This window comes from Pezoporus flaviventris, unplaced genomic scaffold (genome assembly GCF_033815535.1).
Source record: "Pezoporus flaviventris isolate CSIRO_AGI_PZ_B2104156 unplaced genomic scaffold, CSIRO_AGI_Pfla_v1 ptg000031l, whole genome shotgun sequence".
Taxonomy (NCBI): domain Eukaryota; kingdom Metazoa; phylum Chordata; class Aves; order Psittaciformes; family Psittacidae; genus Pezoporus; species Pezoporus flaviventris.
Window position 1 is genome coordinate 44484132 of NW_026892579.1, and position 24844 is coordinate 44508975.

Genomic DNA, 24844 nt, shown 5'->3' on the forward strand with positions numbered 1-24844 from the left:
AGAACAACAATGAAGTTCATCAGTGCTTGTTATCAGAGTGAGAGATAGAAAGGTAGAAACATTTGCTTTATATGATGGTACATAAGCCTAAAGCAGAGTTACTAATAGACACCGGTATGTTTGGAGTTTCTCAGAAAAACGTGCACTCTTCTGAAACACACAGATTATCACCCATGAGAAGGCCTGAAAATTGTTACTTGGAAGCAGTTTATAGCAGCACTACCTGGTCTTTCTTGGGTCCATATCTCAGAGATTAGTATTTGTATTAGTAACAACCTGTAAGAGAAGACAGGTATTAGCAACAGTCCCAGCTGTGACAACAGCTTGGTAAAATATTTCTGTGCTAAGAAAGTTCCAGTCTGGATATTAAGCTAGTCTTAAATTTAGAGCTACAGATCCAGATTTTGAAATTACAGAATAGCTTTTCCTCAGTCACCTCGAGAAAGGCAGGGAAGGTAAACCAGAAAAGTTCATACATTTAATGACCACTTATATTTAGCAGCCTTGAAGCTCTCACCTCTGCACCAGACCCAGCTCCATTATATGTAAGCTCAGCCTCTGCTGGTGTTGTTTTTTCCTTTAGCTCCGCACACAAACAAAATCCTCCCTCACAAGCTTTGCACAGACACCAGAGCCTTTCTGGCTTCTCAGAGTCTTTGCTTAAATGGAAAGGCTGCCACCTTTATACTGATGAAACTAATTTTCAACTCCTTACCATCCTATGAGCCTATAATTCATGCCAGCTGTTCATTTGCTTTACTGATTAAATCTGCTCCTACCTAGTTCCCTAGGTTCCCCTTATTTTGATGGTTGCTAGCTCCTAGCTAGCAGGCTGTGAGGGGACAACATGAAAACTGGTACTGTTCTGACTGGGAGTTATGACTCTTCATCCTGTGTGGTGACTTGACCCTGGTTGGACACCAGGTGCCCAACAAAGCTGCTCTATCACTCCCCTCCTCAGCTGCACAGGGGGGAAGAAATACAATGAATGGCTCATGGGTCAAGGTAAGGACAAGGGGAGATCACTCACCTATTGCCATCAAGGGCAAAACAGACTCGAATTGGGGAAATTAGTTTAATTAATTACTAATCAAACCAGAGTAGGATAAATCAAATCAAATAAATCAAATCTTAAAAACACCTTCCCCCCACCCCTCCTTTCTTCCTGGGCCCAATTTCACTCCTTATTTTCAGTATTTCCTCACCTCCAGTGACACTGGATGACAGGGAATGGGGTTTGCAGTCAGTTTATCACATGTTATCTCTGCTTCTCCTTCCTCCTTAGGGGAGGATTCCTCATACACTTCCCTTGCTTCAGTGTGGGGTCCCTCCTGGGCTGCAGAGGCACAGCTGCCTCAACATGGTCTGCACCATGAGCTGCAGGAAATCTCTGCTCTGGTGCCTGGAGCACCTCCTCCCCTCCTGCTTCACTGACATGGGTGTCTGCAGGGCTGTTCCTCTCACATATTCTCAGTTCTCTCTCTGACTGCAGTAACTTTTTCCCCTCTTAAATGTGTTATCCCAGAGGTGCTGCCGCCGTCACTGATGGGCTCATCCTTGGCCAGTAGCAGATCTGTCTTCAAGGCAGCTGGTACTGGGTCTGTCAGACACAGGGGAAGCTTCTGGCAGCTTTTCACACAGGCACGCCTGTAGCCTCTGGCTACCAGAACCTTGCCATGCAAACCCAGCACACCTGTCTTTGCATAACCTTCCCTGGACAGCTGAAGCCTGCCAGAGGCAAATGTGTAAAATATAGTTTTAAGGCAATTTGGTATAATGAGAAAGGTAAGGAACTGTTGATCTTTAAGGTAAGTGGTCAAAACTAACAGTAAAAGAAAACCTAGCTGGAGATTGATGGGTGTCACAAACTGAATGAACTGTCTCATAGGATGACCAGAAATCATCACCAAATTTGGGGAAAATTAGCCCAAAAACTGTGGAGGAGTGGATCTGGCCACAAACAAATTGGACAAAAGGCAGAGAAGTCATGCCTGTGGCCCTGGATCTGGGTCAGTAACTGTTTTCCATGTACTCTGATGACTGTCAGTGATGTGTGGGAACATGATGTCCCTGGAGCTGCTGAGCTGCTGATGGTCAGAAGGTGGCTATGTCATTTAGCGTGCAAAGGGGTTGCTGCAATGTCTGTTCATACTGCCTGTGAGTGTTGAGCGCTGTTTGTGTATAACTGTAGCAACATCAGTAGCATAAACAATAACAGATGCAATGATCTTTTATGTAACAAAGAATGCTGGAATTCATTATTCCTTGTCTTGGACATCATTCTGTTACGCCGTCAGTCACTCCGTGCAAACACAACCTCAACTCTCAGAGCCATAGTTCTCCAGAGGCAATGAAATTATTATAGGTAAAAAAATCATCTCTTCTTTCATGGCTAAGCCACTGCTTTCATTTCCCCATTTTCTTTGTTCACTTTATATCTAGCAGCTTTACCAGGATGTAAGGAATATTCATTCACCTTGTGCATGTCAGTGCATGCCATTCTTCTGTTTGAAACACCTTTCCCAAGAAGCAAGCTTGGCAGTGATGCCAAATGAACGGTCAGAGCTGCCTGAGTCTCTCTACATAATTCGTACCTCTCCTAATCTTATACTGGGGATTCTCTTGTTCTAGGCTGATGCCTGTAACTGTTGGAGATTGCGCTCCTTGCTCTGCAGACGGGAAGGCTGCGGGAACCGCCGACCTGGAGGGCTTACTTGTAATTAGCACCCGTGTCCTCGTGAGGGCGCACGAGTCCCTCCTGCCGCTGCTCAGCCCGGTCCTCCCAGCCGCGGCTGCCTCCCGGCCTCGGAGCCGCCTCTGGCCAGGGCTTGTCCTTAAACCGGGCGAGGATTACACAGGCAGACGTGTATTTATGCTGCTTATCACTGCTAACCTTACTACACCCTTCCCATATCCTCAGGGGCGTCAAACAACTAACTGAATGTAAACCCCAAGCTTTGCCATGCTCCAAGATGATGGATTTTACCCCAGCAGAAAGTGTTCATGTTGCTGTTTCCTTCTGAAATTCCCTAGATGGTAATTTTTTAACTTTATACGGAGTTTTCCTGAGAAGCACTTTCCACCAAGGATACTATAAAAATAATGGATTATAATAATAAATAAAACTATGATCAGGCAGTCAGGGATTAAATATTGGATTGTGCACCCCTGCTTATTATTGTTGGAATGGAGACCGCTTGAATTATGGCTTTATTTCACTGTGCAGTGTGTTTTTACAATATTACAAAACAGCTACTACACTTCTCCAGAACATGATTTTAGTTACTACCAGGGAAGAGCCTGAGATTTCCTCCAGCTTGCATTAACTACACTTTGTATTTAAAGAAGATCTGCAGTGTCGACAAGCCCATCACAGTAATTATATGGTGTCAAAACTGCTCATGCTTTTCCACCCCAAACAGATTCTAGCCATGCTTCCAATAATCCTTCCATCTGTCAGTACTCACACACAGGCTGAGGTTTTGGGGCAAAGCGGCATTCTGGATGTGTCTTCCTTACTTCTCGCAGTTTAAACAGGATCATGATAACTAGCAGCCATTTACTGGAATGGGAAGAGAACTGCACTAGTCCTGTTACAACTCAGCTCTTGTTGTGGGCTTTTTAATTTTTATTTTCTACTTTTAAGTATGCAGCACATGTTGACTTGGACCATGATCATGATTCTGGGCAATATAATAACATCAATAAATATGAGATTATTTATACCAAATCAAACCTAAATTACCATCTGATTTAACTAGAAAGCAAGAAGAATTCTTGCCTAACATAATTTTAGTTTCTAAAGAATACTGAAATCTTAAAGGCTTTATTTCAGCTGTATGGCCAAAATGTCAAAGATTACAGACAAAATTTTCCTTCTGGCCTTTCAATCAGTATCAGGGCAAAATCAGGAAGAAATGATGTAGTATTATGAGAACTTTTAGGCCTAACAACTATGTGGAACCACATGATGATGTCAGTGTATCTTAATCTTACCAGCCTTGTTGCTGGTAGCATAATTCTCCCACAGCAAGCAGTGACTAGGCAATAGGATGAGCTCATGTAGTGGCATGACCCTTGGATGAAGGAAAAAAGGAGGTCCGTACTATCTTCTACAGTTATCTGTTAAGCATACTTCGAAAGCTATTTTGACTTCATGCAAAAATGCACAACAAATTAGTCAAATCATAGTTCCTCTAGGATTAGGTAATAAATAATTCTATGCTGATAGGAATAATAAAACAAAGAGAGATTTTCCATTTTCATCCTTATAAAGAGACCCTTGTAAAATGTCCACCACTCATTTTCTTCACAGGGTTGCAATGCAGAATAATATTCAATCAACTATCTCTCTCTGTTTCCACTTCCATTAATCTGTTCCTAGACAGTGTGCATATGTGCTGGTCTAATTCAAATGTTTTCCATGTAAATATAAATAAATAAATAATGGGGAGATAGAAAACACACAGTTCATCTGTAAGTGACACCTGCAAGAGCAAACACATTAGACAGAATGAGGCCATTAACTAAAACTCAACAACTTATGCTGGGCTGTCTCTGCTGCAAGATATACCTCCTCTGGGGATATGAATGATATCCTAAACCATTAGTGATTGGATTTTCAGTTAGGCAAAGTCCTGCTATGGGAGTACAGTAGAGCTAAAATCCCCAAAGAGTCAGGAAACAATCTCTCTCAGTTATGGGTGGTTTTCTGTGTGCTTCCCCGTACTCAGGAGCAAGAGGTACGATGGTTGCCAGCTAACAATTCACAGATTAAACCAGGACCTGCACATTTAACACGACAAATGTCACAGACTCATAGAATGGTTTGGGTTGGAAGGGACCTTAAAGACCATCTAGTTCAAACCCCCCTGCCATGGACAGGGGCATGTCACACTAGACCAGGTTGCTCAAGCTGGCCTTGAACACAGCCAGGATTGGGGCAGCCACAGCTTCTCTGGGCAACCTGTGCCAGTATCTCACCCTCCTCATAGTGAAGAATTTCTTCCTCATATCTAATCTAAATCTCCCCTCTCTCAGTTTAAAGACATTCCTCTTTGTCCTATTCCTACATGCCCTTGTAAAAAGCTCCACTCCAGACTTCTTGTAGTCCCCTTTAGGTATTGAAAGACTGCTATAAGGTCTCCCTTCTAAAAGCCTTCCCTTCTCCAGGCTGAACAAGCCCCTCTTCATAGGAGAGGTGCTCCAGCTCTCTGATAATTTTTCTGGCCCACCTTTGGACTTGCTCTAACAGGTCCACGTCCTTCTTATGTTTGGGGTGCCAGATATGGATGCAGTACTCCACGTCCTGAGTTAAAGCTTTATAACACCTGCTACGGTAGTTCTTTCTTCTCTGAATAGGATACAGTAGGACATTTGAAACAAGCCTCCCCATAAGACCGTTGGTCATAACTGTATTGTCTTGTGAAGCACATCATGTTTTGCACAAAAAGCCATGCCTCCACCCCACCTTCTCTCTGCTCATCTCCTTCAAGGGGTGGATGCCCTCCTCTGAAGCAGGACCATAACCTATGGATTTATGTATGATATCTCCTATAATTGATAGTACCATTTTCAAAGTTTGTCTGCACCACTAAACTTGAGCCAAATCAAGCAAAAAAGAGTTACGCCAGGAAGTAATTTGGCCCTCGAAGTCCAGTTAGGATTTGAGAATGGGAATTTATGTGCGGTGGAAAGCAGTCTGTAGAAATGTCTGGAACCAAACGCAAAGCAATTTAGATTACTGTGATAGCACAAAAGCACTTTGTATAGACAATTTAAGACATCTGCCCATGGTCCAGACATCTGTGTGCAATGAATACCATTTCTGAGCTAGCTCTTTATCATTCAGTGATGTCCATTAGTAATTGCTGCCCCCGTACAACCCTGTCTTTGTCTGTATGTAGTGATACATGGTTACTTGACAACAAGGAAAGAATTACTTGTTCTTAAATTGAAAATACAATCTGTGATCTAGTTCTATTTCAAGTATAGATAAACAAATTTCACTCTCCCCTTCCATTCTCTCTTTGTCTAAATTTTAAGATGCTATTGCATATTTATGTCCCTCAAAGTAATGGACACATAAACTAGCTCCTGTCATGCAGATGGGTCATGCAGATACAATAATTTTGTATTTGTAGCTGTTCTTCAGTTTCAAACCTTCTGCAATGCTGAAGAACCCAAACCACTCAGGACTATGCTCAGAAGCCAAGATTCTTCTCTTCAGACAGATTTCTTGTCTTCAGGCAGTTCCAATACTTCCTGGTATTTATGCTCACTGTTTCACTAATTTGGAATCCTATCTTTTCTCTGTTTATGTAAAGTCTTTGAGATCTTGCCATATCATTTACCTGTCCAGTAAGTAAGCTTTTCATGCTGCAAGAATGAAGGACATTTTATTTGGTGCAAAACCATGCACCAGTACTGATTAGACTTTGTAGCAACAGAGATAGCAAGTAAAAATGGCATGCAATCAGCAGCAAATAAACAGATTTGCTCCATCTGTTCAAGTAATTCCATTGTCTTATTAGCAGTCAAAATGAAGCAATATAGAACCAAGAGGAGAGTAATCTTCCCAAGGTATCTTTATAAAATTTAACTTTAATTTATTTAAATACAATTTTAGGCTTATTTATTGAAGTCTCTAATGTTTAATGCCACAGTCTTGAATAAACAACAATCAGATCCTCTCTGATTTCAGTGACGTTTGGATTAGGCTCTTGGTATTTGGAGGATGAGGTTGTCTCTGTTCCCAGCACACTGTAAAGAGTGAAAAACTTTTTTATTGATTGATTTATTTTGAAATTTGGAAGTGTACTCAATTTCATCAGTGTTTATCTACATTGCACTGCTGATAGAACTCCATATTGTCTGTGGGGCAGAAGATAGGTTCAAACTTGGATGACGCATCTCTTCTCCCCAGAACTGGCAGCCACCCAGTGTTAAGTTAAAGGTCTTACAGAACTTTTCGCAATGGTTAAGGGGCAACTCCAGCTTTTTGCCAGATTTCCTTCTGTGGAAACAGAATCTAATCAAAAAGACCCAAATGATAAATGACCTTTATGCGGGACCATAAAATATAGATATTGTCTGGGAATATCCCCACCTTGTGCAATGGATTTTGTAAGGAACAGGTCATGTATATGGAGAGTACCCTGTGAATAAGGCCAGAGAGGCAAAATGGCCTACCCTTCAGTTTGACTCCACAGCATTCTGTGTAAAACACTGTGCTAAAGAAAAGCCGTGTTGGGTCTTCCAAACTCCTTTTCCATTTTTTTCCCCTCTTCATCTTGAGCAATGAGACAAAAGACGAATTATTGCACTGATTTAGAAGAATATACTGAGATTGGGGCAGTCTGCCTCAGATTTTCTATGTGATCTTGGAAGTCTCATTGGGCATCAGTATCTACATCCCTCATGTATAAGACAGTTTCACAGTACTGTTAGGTAAGATACCAAAAAAGTTTGTGAACTGCTCACACACTACAGCATATGTGTAGCAAAAAAGCCATATAAGCCATATAAATATGAAAGATCATTTATGTTTTACTACAGTGGCAATATTTTAATATAATCTATCTAGATTTACACTGCTTTTGGGTAACTACAGGGAAAATTGGTCTCAGATTAGGTATTTTACAGGAAAAAGACAAGTTTGAGGCCTAAGGAGATACTGCTCACATCTTTTCTGCATTTCATGTACTCCTATTGATTCCACAATAAATGTCATTGAACATTCATCAGTTCAAGTCAAAAAAATGGAATTATGTCCTGGTAATGAATTTGACATTTATTTTACTCCCAAATAGAGATAAAGATCAGAAATAACAAAATACTTAGCAGAAGAAAAAGCTCAGAAGTGAACTTCAGTCTGGGAAGAAGAAGAATTCAGAAGAAATTCAGGGGCTTTACGTCATCTTGCTTTGAAGTTGGGTTGAAATCTCTTGAGGTTCTGTGGTATCATTTGGAGATTACAGATTAAATGTCTTTACAGTGGGACTCAATCTTAAAGGTCTTTTCTAATCTACATGATCCTATGATGTCACTGCTCTCCACAGCAGGCCAAATTCTCCTGCCAAAGTTCCCTATCAGCAACACACACTATTGTCTTGATGGATGAGATTCTGCTCCATGTCCTGGAAGATGTTTCACAGCAAGAGACTCCAGACCGTGGAGAATAACAGATATTCAGCAACCCAACCACAACTTCCATGACGTATCATGGTAGCTGATGACAGTATGCCAATATTAATCATTTCAGAGCTGCATGGACACTCAGTAGTTTGGCAGGAAGTCATAGCAAGTTTTAATATAGATATTAATGTCTTCTTGCAGAAAGGAATTATTCTATAGTAATTTCAATGACAGCTGAAGGAGTCAGGGTGACACAAAAAATCCCAGGATGGATGAGGGGTGTGGAAGTCACTTTTGTCCAACACTAATCAGAACAGTTATGAGCCATTAAGGCATAACAACACAACCCTTTCTGAACCCAGTTCTGGTTTGACCTTGACTTATATGTTAAGTTTTGCATCGTGATTTCACCTTGCTGACAGAAAACACTTATTCACTAATATTTCAGAATTTGAATCCAATTAAAAAAAAATAATCATAAATCAGTCTTTACTGGTTTCATGTGAAAGCTCAGTATTTTCTACTGAAAATGCCAACACTCCTTTTTGCCTCCATTTTAAAAGAAGCATCAGAAAATGGTTCTTAAAAAAGCCCCCACAATTTATCAAACAATTGAGTATTTGATTAGGATCTTACTCTTATCACTGGAAACTAGAAACTGTTCTTTGAAATCAGTGAAGATCAGCTAGGACAAGACTAGTGTTGTGTGACCCAGGATCTGATCTGACCTGGTTCTGGCTATTATTTCATTATTTAGGCTGTAGCAGGGACGTGAAAAGGTTCTTGAAAGGTTCAGAAATGCTCTTAGTACAGCTTAGTGAAAACGCTTGTTTATTAGCTTATTTGGCTTCTTTCAGGATAGGCTATGGTTTGACTACGTGTTGCCCACAGTGGAAAATTTGCCTTAATATCTTCGCTGCTTAGCTCCCATGATCTGGTAGATCTTTCTGTCTGCATGCTGCAAGGTGCTGCCCACATAGGAGCATCATTGTGACTATTTATGGTGCTATGCTGTGGACTGTATTTGCTGGCTGCTCTACCATTAGTTTTACAGTTCTCCTAAATCAACTGGATGCAAGGAGAGGAGTGTGACAGACTGATCTGAAATCAGACTCCACTGTGCATTGTCTCAAAGATGAGATGGGATTCTATCTATCTTTTGTCTCAGAGATGGGTGGGAGGAGTTGAGATAAGACTCTTCCACTGTCCATTGCCTGAGGGATGAGTGGGAAAGAGCTAAGACTCTTCCAGTCCACTACCTCAAGGATTGGTGTGAGAAATTGCTACCCATTCTCTGAAGAATTGCTGAAGACACGTGTGCAGTTGAAGAGCTGGCTGCAAGACCAGGGAAACTGGTCCACCAGGAACATGTAATATGTGACACAAAGAGCATAAAGGGGATAAAAGGTAAACACCAAGAAGCACATTGCCAGGGAGCCATTGCCATGAGGATGATTCCAGGAGGACACTTCCATGAGGACTCTCCACCAATGACTACTACGGACCCTGATGACTATTATGGACCCTGTCCATGAGACATTGCCATGAGGGCAATTCCACAAGGACACTCACCTCCAATGGACTCTTGGGGGACACTCTGTTCCGATACAGACTATGAACCCTGAAGAACTCCCACCACCAATGACGATGATAGTGGATCCCCAGGATCCCGCTGGATCCACTGTAGTGGCTATCTCTCCCAAATCCTTGCTTGATTTCCTATCCTTTTTCCAATCTGTCCTATCACTATCCCCTTTATTACAACAATTTCCCTTTTTTTACAATAACTGTCTTTTTGTAATTTGTAATAAACTGACTGACTACAGTACTTGACCTTGTTTGCATCTTAATTTCACTCTTGGGATCACGAACTGAAAGAGGGTCCAGCACTGGGGTTTTCTCCAATTGGACCCTGACAAGGAGCTGGGTTGTTTTGGTGTGGAGAAAGGTCTGTGTACCGAGATGGTGTACTGCTACTGATAGCAGGTTGTCAAACAATGTGTTTTCAGCACAGTAGATGTTTTGACTACTTCAGCCATTATTGCAGAGATAGGCAGGGTCTGGCAACCTTGAACAGTAGAGAATGTGACTTACTCTTCTCTTGATCTTAGATGACATGGCTGTAGTCAGAACGCCCAAGTGAGGCAACTGTAAGATGTGATTTGAGCATGGCATGTAACTACTAGTCAAGCCTTCTAAAAGTTGTGGTTCAGATGCTTCGTATCCTTGCCTGTTTTTATAAAACTACTATGTTACTGTGCTGAACTTGCAGGTCCATTTGTAGGCCTCAGATATTGCCCAGCAAAAGCAATCCTGTCAGAAGACTTATGTCTCTAAGAGCAGGAGAAAAACAGGGGAAAGAGCTGTGAAGATGTCTTCACTTTTTTGTGGTACAGTTGCCATACCCTAAACAACATATAAATATGCTATTTTAAATTTTATGCATATTAGAGCCAAGACTACCACAGCTTCAGAACAAAATCATGCTAGATTTAGCAATATGATTTAATTTCATATAAGTTGCAGGGATTCCCTTTCAATGTTATTTTTAAATTAAAGAGCAGCAGTCTGACATCTGTATGGGAGTAATGATGCAGCTTTTAAAACTGTTAGCCTGATAATATTGCGTATTAGTCTAGTAGATGTCCCAGGACTGCTTTTAGCGGTCCTATGTGTAGCAAGCGAATTCTCTATGCTTGCATAGCAACTGCTTTAAACTCCTTTGCATTCTGTTTATAGCACAGGACTGGGAAGCAATGCTGATGTTGATTTTCTTTTGAGAAAGCACTATGTGCTTTGAATGTCTTCAGCTACTTAAGGCAGCGAGTGCTGTTTTTCCTCTTGAAAGGCAGTGAGCAGTGGCTGGTGTTCAAGAAAGTATTAATAAAATAACAGATTCTCCCACAACTACATTAACTCAGATATCTGGAAAAATCCAAGTGTTATAGATGTCATCCAAAAAATTTCCATTCACCTATGGGGGTCAAAAAGCTCATGTTTTGACACTGTGTTAGAACCCTCATAATTCATCCAGATAAATATATAGCTGAGTTAATACTATGTATTAACTAATAATAGTTAATAATCTAATACTATGCATTGCATTTGTACAAGGGGGTGCTACAGATCCATTAAACCTAAGCTCAGTGTGGGATTCCTGTATTTTTCTATTAAGCAATCGGGTTGCTCCACAGCTGATTTATAATAGGCTCACCTGTTTTTATGTTGGTAAACTCAGTCTCATCAGATGCATTGTTTGGATGTATGCGGTGTTTCCACATTCAAACTGGTGTTTGTTGCTGAAGGAAGCCATTCTTAAAGCACCTGATTCTAATCACTGTGAGAAAATGGCTTTTCATCAGGGTAACTATTCACAGCTCCTGTTGTGCAAATATTAAATGCTCCTACTTTAATTTGAATGTTTTCACATTTGCTTGCAGTGGTATCCTTAAAAATCTCAGAAGATTATGAGTCCATAAATCCATATACTTAGTATCCCACTGTTGTAGGCAATCCTCTATACGATCGTGATTGAATCCTACTCCAAAACCAATCAAATTTGTTGCCCCCTCCCAACTCTCTAATGAAAGAATATTCTAGATCTTTATTTCTTTGGCATTTGGGAATGTTCTAATTTTTATCCAGATTCTGTTCTTGAGCAGTTTACGTTGATTTGTTCTTGTACCACTACAGCTCTTGAGCTTAAATTACCCTTATCTACCTCCTGGTTTTATTTCTCACTTTCGAAAGGACAACTCATACTAATTGTTACTCTTTATTTTGTGGACTGAAGCATCCTAGTCTTTCTCATGCTACCTTACACTTGACTCTCCATTCCTTTGAAAATATTTAGCATATTTTCCTGTGATATGGAATACAGATGAGGTTTCACCAGCACTGTATAAAATGATATAAATGTTTATCTCTACTGAAAACATCTTGGGGTTTTTATGCTCACATTCTGTTGATGGCTCATAGCCATGCTGTGGCCAATTACTTTAATGACATCCTTCTCTATTCTTTCTAGTCAAAATTCTGAGCAGATGGATTCAGCAAAAGGCATGTCTTCTTGCTGCATTTGAACTGCTGGAAATGACTCCCACCTTTAAGTGGTACAAAACTGTATTGTTTTATATGTCCAAATAATAAAGTTATATGAAATGTAGCATGTTTGCATTCAAAAAACTCCCAGAAAGGACAGAGAAGCCCCACAAAAAAGGTATATGCAATGTGAAAAGTGAGCCACTATACCCACTAGTAAGCATCAGTACAGCTTGCATCTTGCTCAATCATTCTTTGCTGGACATTGGATCTGATATGAGTTCTAAGCTCATCTTTGGGGTTTCAAAGAAGTTAATGCTCTGTGTACAAGGATATTTTTGGAGAGACTATGGAACATGCCCAGTATAATGCAACAGACCACACTGCTGTTTGATGGAAAAACAGCAGCCAAAGAAGACTTTGGCAAAGCAGGGCCTTACAGCTGATAGCAAAGCAAGGTAAACCACCCCACTTCATCCACATTTCCCATTCAACATCTACATTTTTAGCCAGATGTAGTCATGAGGAATGCTATTGATTCTTTTGAGGGGAGAACAAGCATTCCTTCTGAAACATCAATTTTCTTCTTGGTTGTGTCACCAAGAATGTGTTAGTGCTTCATCTCCAATAGGCTGTGCAGCCATTTTGCTAGTGCTGCCATTTTGGTCAGTGCTTCTTCCATAACTGCTAAATAACAAAAAGAAAAAATAATGTAAATATCATTTGAACCAGAAAGATAATTCCCTTTTATTTAATCACATAGAATGTGATTAACTTTACTTTTAGTCCTCTGATTTTAGATTTTTAGCCTGAGCCATTAGGCTTTACCTGCAGTCAGTCTGATGAAAATGAGCACCTCCAAAAAAGCAATTTTTATCATTTGTGTGTATAAAATACATAGAATAAATCACTTGTCACTGACAGAAGAAGGTCCTAACTGATTATCTTAGACTGACAACATAACCTTTGAAGGAATGCAAATGGGTGAACTTCATACCATTTTACTATCTCTAGAGCTGAAAGACTTCTGTATTGACCTTCTTTGAAAATTACATAATAATATTGTCAATAGTCTACCCAGATAGATTCTTCAGAATAGAAACTTTCCAAAATGTGGACAAAGTTCTTCATTTTTAGTGCTCTGTTTTTTCTCCCAGAACACATTAAGTAAACACAGGATGGCAACGAAGATGTAATAGTCCCTTCATACGCTCCAAAGATTTTATTTAGCTAACCCAGACCCACAAGAATGCCATAACTTCTTTCATTATTCATAAGAAGAACAAGGTGGAATGCTTTCAGATGTAAATAACCTTACATCTCAATAATCAGTGCTATATGCCTGTATAGCAATATTGATTGCTGGTCTGTCTTTCTTGAAAGTATTGAAGGAAATCTGTGCAATTCTATCCTTTACCCACACAGCCGATGACTGATGGCAAGTCAGAGAAGTGGACATGTCAAGGACTTCAGAGCTGAACAGAAATGCAAAGTAAGGACAAAGCCCCCCCCAAAAAGAAAAGAAACTAGAATTTTTTTTTGCTAGATTTTAAAAGAAGCAGAGGAAAATAAAGTTTAAAAGTTAAACAAATTGAAACACTGCTATAGCTTTAATACGCTCTACTTGTTTTAGTATTGCCTTGCCTTCCAAACCCTGATTTTCACTTTCTTCTATAGCCCTGTTTTATCCAATCTTCAGGATTTCTTCCTTTGTACTTGATTGTATTACATCTACCCAAATGAAGTTATGTGCTTGAACTGAAGTTCCTAACGCACCACCTTGGTAACACTGAATAGTAATAGAGTTGAAAAGCAAAAATAAAGGCAGCAAAGGAGTAATAAAAGAGTAAAGAGAAAGAAGGTCGCAGAAAGAAAGCCCCACCTTCTACTTAATTTTCTTAAGCAATGAAAAGATTACATTTGATCTTTCTTCACTGTTCTTTACAGACATCCTTTTCCCACTAAAAGACTTTGCATTCTTTTACCTCACTAACTATGCTTTCCCATCTTTTTTTTTTTAATGTGCAGCACTGTAAAGCCCAGCATGTTTGTTGTGAGAAAGAATTCAGCTGCAACAGCAAGCCAGGTTATATAGCCAATGTGTAATTACCGTATTAGCAGCCTGTGTAATGATAGGTGCTGCATTCAGCATTTCCATGAGTTGTCATTTGTAGATTGTGCTTCCAAGGCCCCACTTTAGACCTTTTCTGCTACAGATCACATTGTAATTTCAGATTAGTTTGAGTTAGGAAAGGTACCAGGAATTTCCTATCTACTTCAGTGAATAGTGATTCGGTAACTCGTCATCCATCATTTCTATTAAAAAAGCTTCTGTATTAATATGTTTTCAGAATAAATGGAAAACATCCTTTCCAGAAATGGAATATACTTAATGCACATGGACATTTGACTTCTCTTCCTAAGAAATGTGTCAATAGCCTGGAAATCAAGGAGTAGCTGGCATTGATAAATGTCTTCACTTCTGCTTGACTAAAGATCTGATATGGTTCACATATTCCTAGAAACATTTACAGATGTTTTTAAATGCAAATGCTAGCAGTATCCTCCTTTGACTACTCATAATTTACTACCAACCTCAGCATTAAAAAAATCAGTAAAAAACTCTGAGGCTCCAAGTTCTGTTACTGGTTCTGACGTAGTGTTTTCTCAAGTTACTGAACCATACTGCCTCACAAACCCTTTAAAACTCTCTTTCTTTCCCTTGATAATATTTTCTTATAATTAGATATTGTTATTTAGTGAACTGAAGTGTTATGTTACATTATATGAAGTAATTGTCTCAGGCTAATTAAGAAGGACCCTAACCTTTTCAAAGAAATTTTGTCTTCCTGATCTAAACAGCAAAAGTTGTAAATTCCCACAGATTTTCATGAACTGAAAGAACACAGTCCCCAGATTGGGAACATAAAAGCAAGTACAGGAGCGCACTGTCTCCAATCTACTTCTTGCTTGTGACAATGTAAAACCATAATATTACAAGAGTAGTTCCCCTGATTTGTATGAAAGGGAGGTCTGAGCCTCTGTGGATGTAGTGCAAGCTCCATGTAAAACTCAGTTGGATGAGACATTTTGCATTCAGCCAGGGTGCAAATGAAACCCAAAGTCCTGCGCTGAGAAACATGTAAGTCACTGGCAGAATGAAATGCTATGATTGGTATGAATTGTGGAGGAAGTGACAACTCCTGCTTGCTGGTGTGGCAGCCATGGATGTCCATCACCAAGTACTGCAGGAGCTGGAAGTAGATTTGCAGTCCCTGTTCCGCATGCCCTCCTGTGGGCTGGGGTGGGTGGAATTACAGCATCAATTCAGCGTTTGCAGATCAGATTCAGCTTTTGCTGACAGGGGAATTGCCATTCTAATTGCCTTTTTTTTTTGCCTTTTCTCCTCAAGAAAGTACCCAAGGCAGAGTTACTCCCACTTTGTCCCACAGCTTTGCAGCTTAAATTATGAGCATTTGTAGAGGAAGAACATTGAATCTGTTTGCCTTTAATAGGGTCCCCCTGGTGTAACTGCTGACAAAATTTGGTTGAATGAAGGCAATTCAGGGAAGAAAACAAATAGGGGATAAAATAGCCAGCCCCTAGGGATGTCAGCATTACACAAACACAACAAACTCATGCACAACAGTGCTCAGGGCATTGTTGTTTCCAGTTTCGATTAGCCAGTGTCAGCTTGATTTTGGATAGGCTCACTGTGTGCTTTAGAGAGACATAAAAAGGGTGTAAGATATTTTATGGGGGAGTCACAATCCCTTCTGATGTAGCCATATGTTTACTAGTGCAAACTTTCCACTCCACTGGTGAAAATCATCTCATCTTAAGAGGGACTTAAACCAAAAGTTTTGTCTTGAGTTAACTTGTTACCAGCAGCTTTGAAGGAGTTAACGTTTGTAAAATCTATTCTGCAGACTTTGTAGTGATTTGTTCCAGAATACAAATATTTTTGGCTGACCTTTGGCTAGAGCACAAGATACTGTAAGCCAGCCTTATATGTGCCATTTTCCCTAACAGTCTTCATCTCACAGTCCTTTTTGAGCTGAGGAACAACAGTTAACACCGTTTTGCGTTATTATAAACCACTGCAGTGCAACAGAGATGATGGTGGTATAGCCTAGATTTCCCTTCATCTCTTTTCCCCACTGCCAGCAGCTAAGCTCGTGCCCAACATAAACAGCTGGCAATAAGTTTTCCTGCATCAAGAATCTAGAAATGACCTCTCTCCTTTTTCAGACGAACAAGTCAAGCAAATTCCAGGGCATATTTTCAAATGAAGATGCAAAAACCTGCCAAAACCATCAAGTCTTCTCTTTGTGTAAAAGCACGATCACAGTTCAGGGGAGCTGCTGTGTTTTAGTGGAAACACATGAAAAACTGCTTTGTAAGGGAAGATGCTCCTTCAGACAGCTCAGTGCTCAGACACTGCTTATGAGAAAAGAAACCATGAAATACAGAAATAAACGCAATTCCTAAGTCTTGCGATATTTCTTGATTGTATCTTGCAGATACAAAAGAGAAGATGTCTGGCTCTGGGGAACACTGGGAGGAGAGAACTGGCATTTCTAAATATGCTGCCCCCAAGGGACTGGGTCTGTTGTCCAGAAAAAAGCAATGCAACATCATGCTGATGTAAGAAGCTGTAAGTTTTGATAATGCAGGTTGCAGCTTGACAGGCTCGGCGGGAAGCCAAGACAGCATGTTTCTGCCCTCCATCCCAGGAGGGCCATGGAGCAGGATCATGGGAGATACCCAGTGACCACGACAGTGGCTAAGGGCAGGGTCACCAGTGTCACCAGGTGCATTGACCTGAGCAATGAGCTCACCATCTCCTCCTTTGCCACTACAGATCTCACTGACGGTTACAGAAACGTGTCCTTGCTGCCCAGGGAGCTGCCTCTCAGCCTTCTGGGCAATTTCCAGCATCTTGCATTCTTGCCTGTGAGACTTAGGTTGTGTAACTGTCTGATGCGCTGCTGTGCTGCAGTATCATTTCCAAAGTCAGTAATGATATTTCTGCAGGATCTGTCAAATTTTATGCTGAAATCTTCAAATGACCCACTAAGATGACCTCATTTGTCTTCAGGAAGTATTCTGCTCACATTCTTGTATTTGGATAGTTCTAAGAAATTCACTCTGCACTCAGCATATTGCTTTCTCACCAACTTTCTGTAACTAAATGTCATTCTGTGCGGGTCATTACTTTTGGTGTTAATATACTGCTGGTTAATTATGGTTTTAGCAGATTGCCACGCACGATGTTGAAAGGTTGCTGTAATGTCTGGACAAGCAATGCAGTGATTAAAACTTCAATGATTAATGAAACAAGAAGGTGATAAACAATGAATTTATTAATGTAATTATACACCATAACTTGTAAGAGGAAGAACCCTTTCCGCACAGCATTAGTAACTTAAGTAACCAGTAAACACAGTGAAAGAGAAACTTACTACTTTAGGATCCCCAGTCTCCTCAGTATTCATAACTGAGGACTCTTGTAAGACTTCAAAATTATTACCAGTAACACAACAGCATGGTGATTATTCATGTTGACTATACAACAAGAGGTCACTGAAGTCTTTAAAACATGTAATGAATTCTAATAAACCCACACCCAATCCCCCTCAAAACCCCAGGGAAATTTCAGCAACATTCGTGAGTGTTTTTTTCCAAGGTAATATTGATTAGGGGGAAAAAATGGCAGATACAGTTACTAAGCAAATATCTGCTGTTTATAATGATGTTGATGGTTCAGATGGCTTTTTTTCTAATGAAAATTTCGGGAATGTTTGCAAGAAGTGCAGAAAACACTTTTGTTTGTCTCAAAATTTGTAATGAAGGACTAAACCTCCACATTCACCCTCGGCAATTTTCAAAACGAGACCAAGTGGAATGGGCATAATGTTCCATTCTCGAAAGTTTACACGGGTGTGCTTTTGTTACACCCGGAGCTGGCCTGGCTTCTTATTACCCTCCGCTTTCGACTAAGGCAGAAATAAGCCCTTATACTACGGAAACTATTTTGGGGCATAATGTGGAGAAGAAAACACTTCCCTCTGCAGCGTGCGGGGGGACATGCCGCATCTCCAGCTGCACCGCTAGCAAACGAAGTCCTGGATTTACCACTTCAGCAAATCAGCGGGAGTGAATCAATCGCGGATCAATCCCGTTCTCGGCGTCACGATCTGCGTGGTACTTGGCACCACTGCCGCACAAAAGCGGGAAGGTAAAAGCCGAGCAGACCAGTTTGAGAGGACCCGCGGGTGAGGTGGGACTCGCCTGAGCCCGCCCGCCGCTGCCCGCCTTCCCCCTCCCACCCGGGCCGTGCGGTGTGGCCCCGCGGAGCCGGGTGGAGCAGCCGGCAGCCCAAAGCTCCAGGTAGGCAGCACCGCCTTCCCGCTGTGCCCCGGCCCGCGGTCCCGGTCCCCAGTCCCCGCCGTGGCGTGCAGCCCCAGGGTGGGCGCCTTCGCGGCTTGGTGGGGAGGGCACGTAGCCCAGCCCGGCACGGCTCGGCGCGGCGGAGGTGCGGTGGTTTCTCCTTGCGCTTTGCAGAGCAAACAGCCGGGGGAGGAGGAGGAGAAAGAGGAAGGGGTGTATGTATGTATGTGTATGTGTGTGCAGCTTGGTGCTGGGGGAGGCCCGGCGGGCTTCCCCGCTCCGCCGAAGTCTTGTCCGGCACTCTTCGATGTGGACTTGCCGCCCCTCTCCGACACTGGGTGGGAGACGGCGGCGGCTGATCCGGTTGGGCTCGGTCGGGGGACGGCCGCTGCTGGGGCGTCCGCCCGGTTCTCCTGCCGACTTCTCCACGGCTGCTTTTTAATGGCTTGAATGAAAGCGGATCAATAGAGATGTCTCTGAACCCTTTTCACGTTTAGTGGTCTGCCTTGCCTTTTAAGAACACTTTTGGATTAAAAAGTAAACTTGATATAAGCAGGCGTGAGTCACTACAGTAGCCTGTATGGCTACAGAAATGCGGGAGAAGTCTCTTCGCTCTGGATGGCCGATTTAAAGCAGACTTACTAAGTTGGGGATAGTTAACTTGATTTTAGATCCAGGTAGATTTTGAAGGGGCTTTCTCACTTTTTTTTTTTTTTTTTTTTTTTTTAATAAAAAGGCTTTCCTTACGTGCTGCTGTAAGACAGTGGAAATACTCGTTGCTCATTTTCTGGATTTTCCTGCAGTGAGATAGCCTTGTGTCAATACTGTTTCTCTTTTGTCTAATGCAAAGCAGAACTACTGGTTATTCTGGGAGCTGAACTCAGAGTAACTGCTGGGGAAGGTAGACCTCAAGATCTGAGCAGCAGCAGTGTATTGATTCCATTAGCAGAATTTACAGATCTACCGCCAGATCCCTTTTAACAGTCACTTTCCCAGAATTAAAGTTCTCCTCAGAGCGTCGGTCGCTGTTCTAGGCCAATAGATGGCATAAGGTACTCAGGCTAACATCCTAAGAGGGCAGAGGAGGCAAGAATGCACTTTGTACACGAGCCAGGATTTTCGGAGGATATTTGTGAGTCAAATTCTGGGTGTCCGACTTGGGGTAATTTGGGAGGGTCTCATTTTCAGAAGCATGTCCTGGGCCGCACATTCTTATTCTCCTCTGTTGCAACTGCAGCATTTTCCAAACTCCCTCTCTGCTGTAAGCAGTGAGGGTTCAGTCATACACAGTTTTGGTAGGATTCAATCAGTGTTCATACCCTAAGTTCACTAGGATGCAGAGGTGGCTTTTTAACTTTGCGAGGTGTATTTCATAACTGCTGAGATAGCACCGTGGGTAGAAAAAGATTATTTTGTTTTCAGAAATTTTGTTGATTATTTGCATATAGGTGGTAACTAAATGGTGATAACGAGCTTTAACTGACAGTACTCATGCTTAGCTTTTATATGGTGCTTGTTATTGATAGATTTCAAAAGGGTTCTTTTTACAAAGAGGTGCAGTATCATTATTTCTGGTTGTTTGTTTGTTTTTCCTCTTAATTGCAGAAATTGAAGAATGGGAAAAAGTCCATTAATAGTATCTGAATTTCCTAAGTCACAGTTACTTGCTTCTTTCTGTTCTGTTAGACCTTCTTTATACAGGCTAACAGGCTTTTAAGTTGATCTTAAAATAAGAAAAACCTGTATGTACTTACAGCAGAGGACATTAAAGGTCTTTTCTTTGAAGAGACTGTCTTGAACACTGCATTCAAATGTCTGTTGTGTACCAGTCTTGGCTCTAAGGCTGTCCACAGAAATGGTAGCAGCCCTTCAACTTCCTATTTGTGAGTGTGGGCAAAAGAAAATCAGTGAACAACAGTTTTCAGCTGAAATGCGAACTCCATTGTGGTCCCTAATGTTATTCCTGAGACAGGTGAGGTCAGATGTTTTCCTAAAAAGTCCTCTGTAGAAACAGAGAGGCCCTGAAAGAAAAGCATTTCTTTGCTCACCCTCTCTAGGACTTAGCAAAATTCCCAGGTAAAGAATAATAAAACCCTCTCAAACCTGAACAGATGATAAATCAATATTAAGCCATCTTAGCTGGACAATTACAGCTATAAGCAAGGTAAAATCAACTATTAGTCCTTAGTGCCAAGAGCATGAGCCAGGTTCAACATCAGTGCAAAACAAGGTTCAGCAGTGACTGAGCTGAGTTGCAGAAGCAACTTAAACTCATATGGAGGGTGGAGATAGCTGGGCATTCCCAGCTCAGCATTGGTACATCTGCCAGAGATGAGCTTTTTGTTCTGGCTGAGCCCCCAGTGAAGCTGGCATTGGACACATTGCTGCTTCTGTGCTGGGATCACTGCCAGAGACCTCTGCCACTGCTCCTGTGGCTGCCTGCTGTTTGCATCCCTTCTACCTACCAGCTGAGCACGCTGAGCACAACTTGATCTCAGGTAAAGTAAGTGCTAGTTAACAAGGGGTGTGGGTGAAAGGCAGATGCTCTGCAGAGTCTGACTTGAGCTAGGGGCAAAGTGAGAAACAAGCTATCCTGTTGGACAGTATCTTTCCTGACAGCTTGTCCTTCAGCTTGGTTACTTGCAACAAGTTGCCATGCTTTCTGTCTTTTCTCCTGGAATCCCGCTCTGGCTAAACTCATTTGTTTGCAACGTGCCCCCTGTCTAAAGGCTCTTGATTTAAAGAACTTGCTTACTTGCTAGTGGGGCACATGTATTAAAAAAGATACAGCCAAGGCTAATGACTAGGAACAAGCCTCAAGTCTCGCATCATTCCTTGCCTTGCAAATTTTTAGTTATGAGATGTCTGCCAAGGACACATAATAAAACAGAGTTTATGAATAAATAAAATATATTCCTCTAATCTGTGGGTATTTTCTTCTTATCTTGCCTTTGCCCTCTCTGTTCTTATTTCTTGCTCTACGTCTATTTTTTTTTTTTTCGTTTAGCCTCTTTCTCCTTTTCAAGTTATGGGATCATATTTTTTTCCCATGTTGCCGCTTTACTTTCTGAGGGGAAAAACACCCCCATGAAACTAGGCAGGATGCTGCCTGATTGCCTTTGGTTCTGTGTAGAGGGCCAAATTCCCAGCTGACGGAAACTGTCCTTGGCCTGTTCCAGTCAGTGGTTCTGCACTAGTTGATGTCAGGTGATTGTCTGCTCCAAGGTATAACCCCAGTATACTTCTCCATACTTTACTATTTATTATTCTTTTTTTTTTTTCACCATTTCTTCTGTCTGCCTTTATTTTTTTTCCGTATTTTACCAATGAATATGTTCCAGTCTGCCTTGTCTTACCGTCATTCATAACGTATCCGAAGTGCTAGCAGTTGTGTGTTAAATTTTTGATATCTGTCATTTGTGGATAACTTGCCCACTTTCTCTTAGAAGGGAGTTCTGTATGTTCTGACAGTTGCTTGTAATGGTATTGTTTTGTTTTTCGTTCGACTCTAGAAGAGATGACTTCTGAAATACGTATCTTGGAGAGGAAGATGGTATTGACCATATTGGTTCTTAGCTTCTGAGGGAGCTCATTCCACAGTCATCTTATTTTCAAGGTAAATTTATCTTCTGGAAATATGAGTCTCATCACTTATGTTAGGAGGTCCCATTGTGGTTACTGTTCTTATTCTAGAGCTCAGTTTACTCTGGATTCAGGCCATTTGCTCTGCTAGAGATGAAGCCAGAGACCTTGATTTTTGTGTCCTCTTCTGCAAGGAGCTATGGTAAGTCTGGAGTAAACATGGTGGGCTCTGTGGTTGAAGTTTTAGTCGTGTTGATATATGAAGGGTCATGGAAAGCTTCACACTGATATCGGTCTGCTAGGTATTCCCGATGTCCTTGGTCTTAGCATAACTTTATGTTCTTCCTTTACCCCTTTAATTTCAAGAGTGTTATCCTCAAGCTCTCTAACTCATCTTCTCGCTCTTCACACTGAAGTGCCTTATCTGTTCTGCCTTCCCATCCTTGGCAGGTGGGTGGGGAGTGAGGTGAGAGATTTTGATTTACTGGCTCTCATAGCTGCTGAGGAGTTGCTAGGAGGGGGCACATTGGGAAGCCATTATGGCTCAACGCATTGGACTCCCAAATGTTCAGAGCAGCATGTCCCCCGGCTGCAGACGTCAGGCTGACTTCAGTTTGCTCTCTGCCTATTGCCGTCTCTTGGAGGTAAACCTGTTATGCTGGAGCCATGTATGCTATGAACAGGACTGTCTTGGGGTAAAGGCTAATAAGTGAACTTCTCTGTTTTTGTCTCTCCTCCTCACACCCCCCACTCCTTTTGAAATTTTTTTGTCTCACCAGCCATTAAAAACTAGCAAAGGCTACAAAGTGGAGTGTGACTTGTTTAAAGAGGACAGGTTATTTATTGTCTGAGACAGAGAATTTTACTTCCCCCCTTTTTCTTCCTCTTTTGTACATTTTCGTCCTTTGTTTATCAACTTGGATAAGCAATTTAGATGCTGATACCTTAAAAACTGAGTAATTCTTCTATCTTTAATCATTCTAGCTCAGTGCTACTCTTATGACAGGCTCGGAGCTCAGCCTGTGCAGAGGATTGCTTGTCTTCTCTTCTGGGTCTCACTAAAATCAAAGCAAAAACAGAGGCTTTGTGAGTTTGGAAATGTTAAAGTAGAACATGTTGACCCACAATGCAATGTCAAACAGGTCACTTCTCAAGTCTCAGGTTTGGCTTCCATGGCATGGAGCTTAAGGCATGTGCCTCACAGCACTTTTAAAATAGTGCTGTGAGATTTATGGACAAAACTGTCTTGTACATAATAGTCTTGTAAAACTTAGTATTAAGAATTTGCTGCCCCATATAGAAGGCATTTTATATTTCTCTGTATTTTTGTTCTTTTTCTCTGAGCCCAGTAAGTTGATTGCTGCTGTTCATGTAATTACAGGCAGCTTACCGGTGGGATGCAGAAAATCAACGTGAGGAAAAGCTTATGACAGCTTTGATTTTGCATGGAGGAGTTAACACACAGCCTTGGTAGGCTGATAAAAATTGGAAGCATTTCTGATAGCTCTGCTTCCTTCTTCTCTTCTACCTCCTCTTGAGCTCACAAAAGCTGATGCTGCTTCCAGCGGCGTTAACTGCTGTGAAGGCTTCAGTACAGAAACCTCCTTGGTGTCAGAGGAGAGCGTATTGCAGAGGGCAAGGAGATTCTCACTCTTGACTTTAGTGAGAGAAGAGCAGACCTCATAGTTTGCGAGATGCAATGATAAGCATATAACATTGTACAATTATATATAACAATGTACAATTACTGTCAATCAGTATGTTTAAAAGGGAGGCTGCAAAGAATCAGATGTGTCCCAAAGAAGACTCCTTTTTATTAAAATTTTTGTTACATCTTTTCCATTTTTTTAAATTAAAATTCTTCAGTTATCTGAAACATTGTGACTGCTGATTTAACTGGATTATGATTCCAATGCTGCTTTGTAATTTTATGAACTCTATTTGTTGCCAATTGAAAGAAGACCAAATAGAGCCATAAATTAGGGTTTGATTTTGAAAATGACTGACTCCTTAGTGTAGCACAAATTTAAACGAGTCCTCCATGGTTTAGCCTTTGCTAGTGACAAGCACTGAATGATGGTTTTAGCATGACATTTTAGTGGCATACAGGTTTTCCCTGAATAAACTGCTGAAAAAGATGCTGCCTTGTATATTCTCCTTAATGTAAGGAGATCTGTGTGTCTCCCTGTGCAGTGCAAAATTTGCACTGGAAAGGACAGCCAATAGTGATAAATACTGCTCTTTTAATTCACCCATGAAATTGGTAAAAGCTTGAGCTGAACAAGGGGGATAGCATGCGTCATTGATGATATTTTAGCTCAATGCCATTAGTCTGGAAACAGTAGTGGTGTTTATGGTCTCATTTTTTGTAGGCTGTTCCTTTCAGGGAGTTGTGATTTTGTTTTACTGTTTGCTGTTTGTTATGCCAGGCAGAGAGTAGTTTTTCCCACTCATTTTGATTGATTTATTAGAATGACAGGGAAGTACAGAACTAAGGACAAGTTAGCTCTTTGGGTCTCATAGTATATTTGACACTCAAGTAAGAGTACTTGTGGGACATACTGAAACCTGTGAATCTTAAAATGAGAAAAGCCTAATCTGCAAGCACTTACCTGCTACTCAAAGTGCTTATTCCTCTCTTTGGAATGCTCCGTCCATCTCCTAGCTGTGAAGCCAGGCTTTTCTGGGTTTT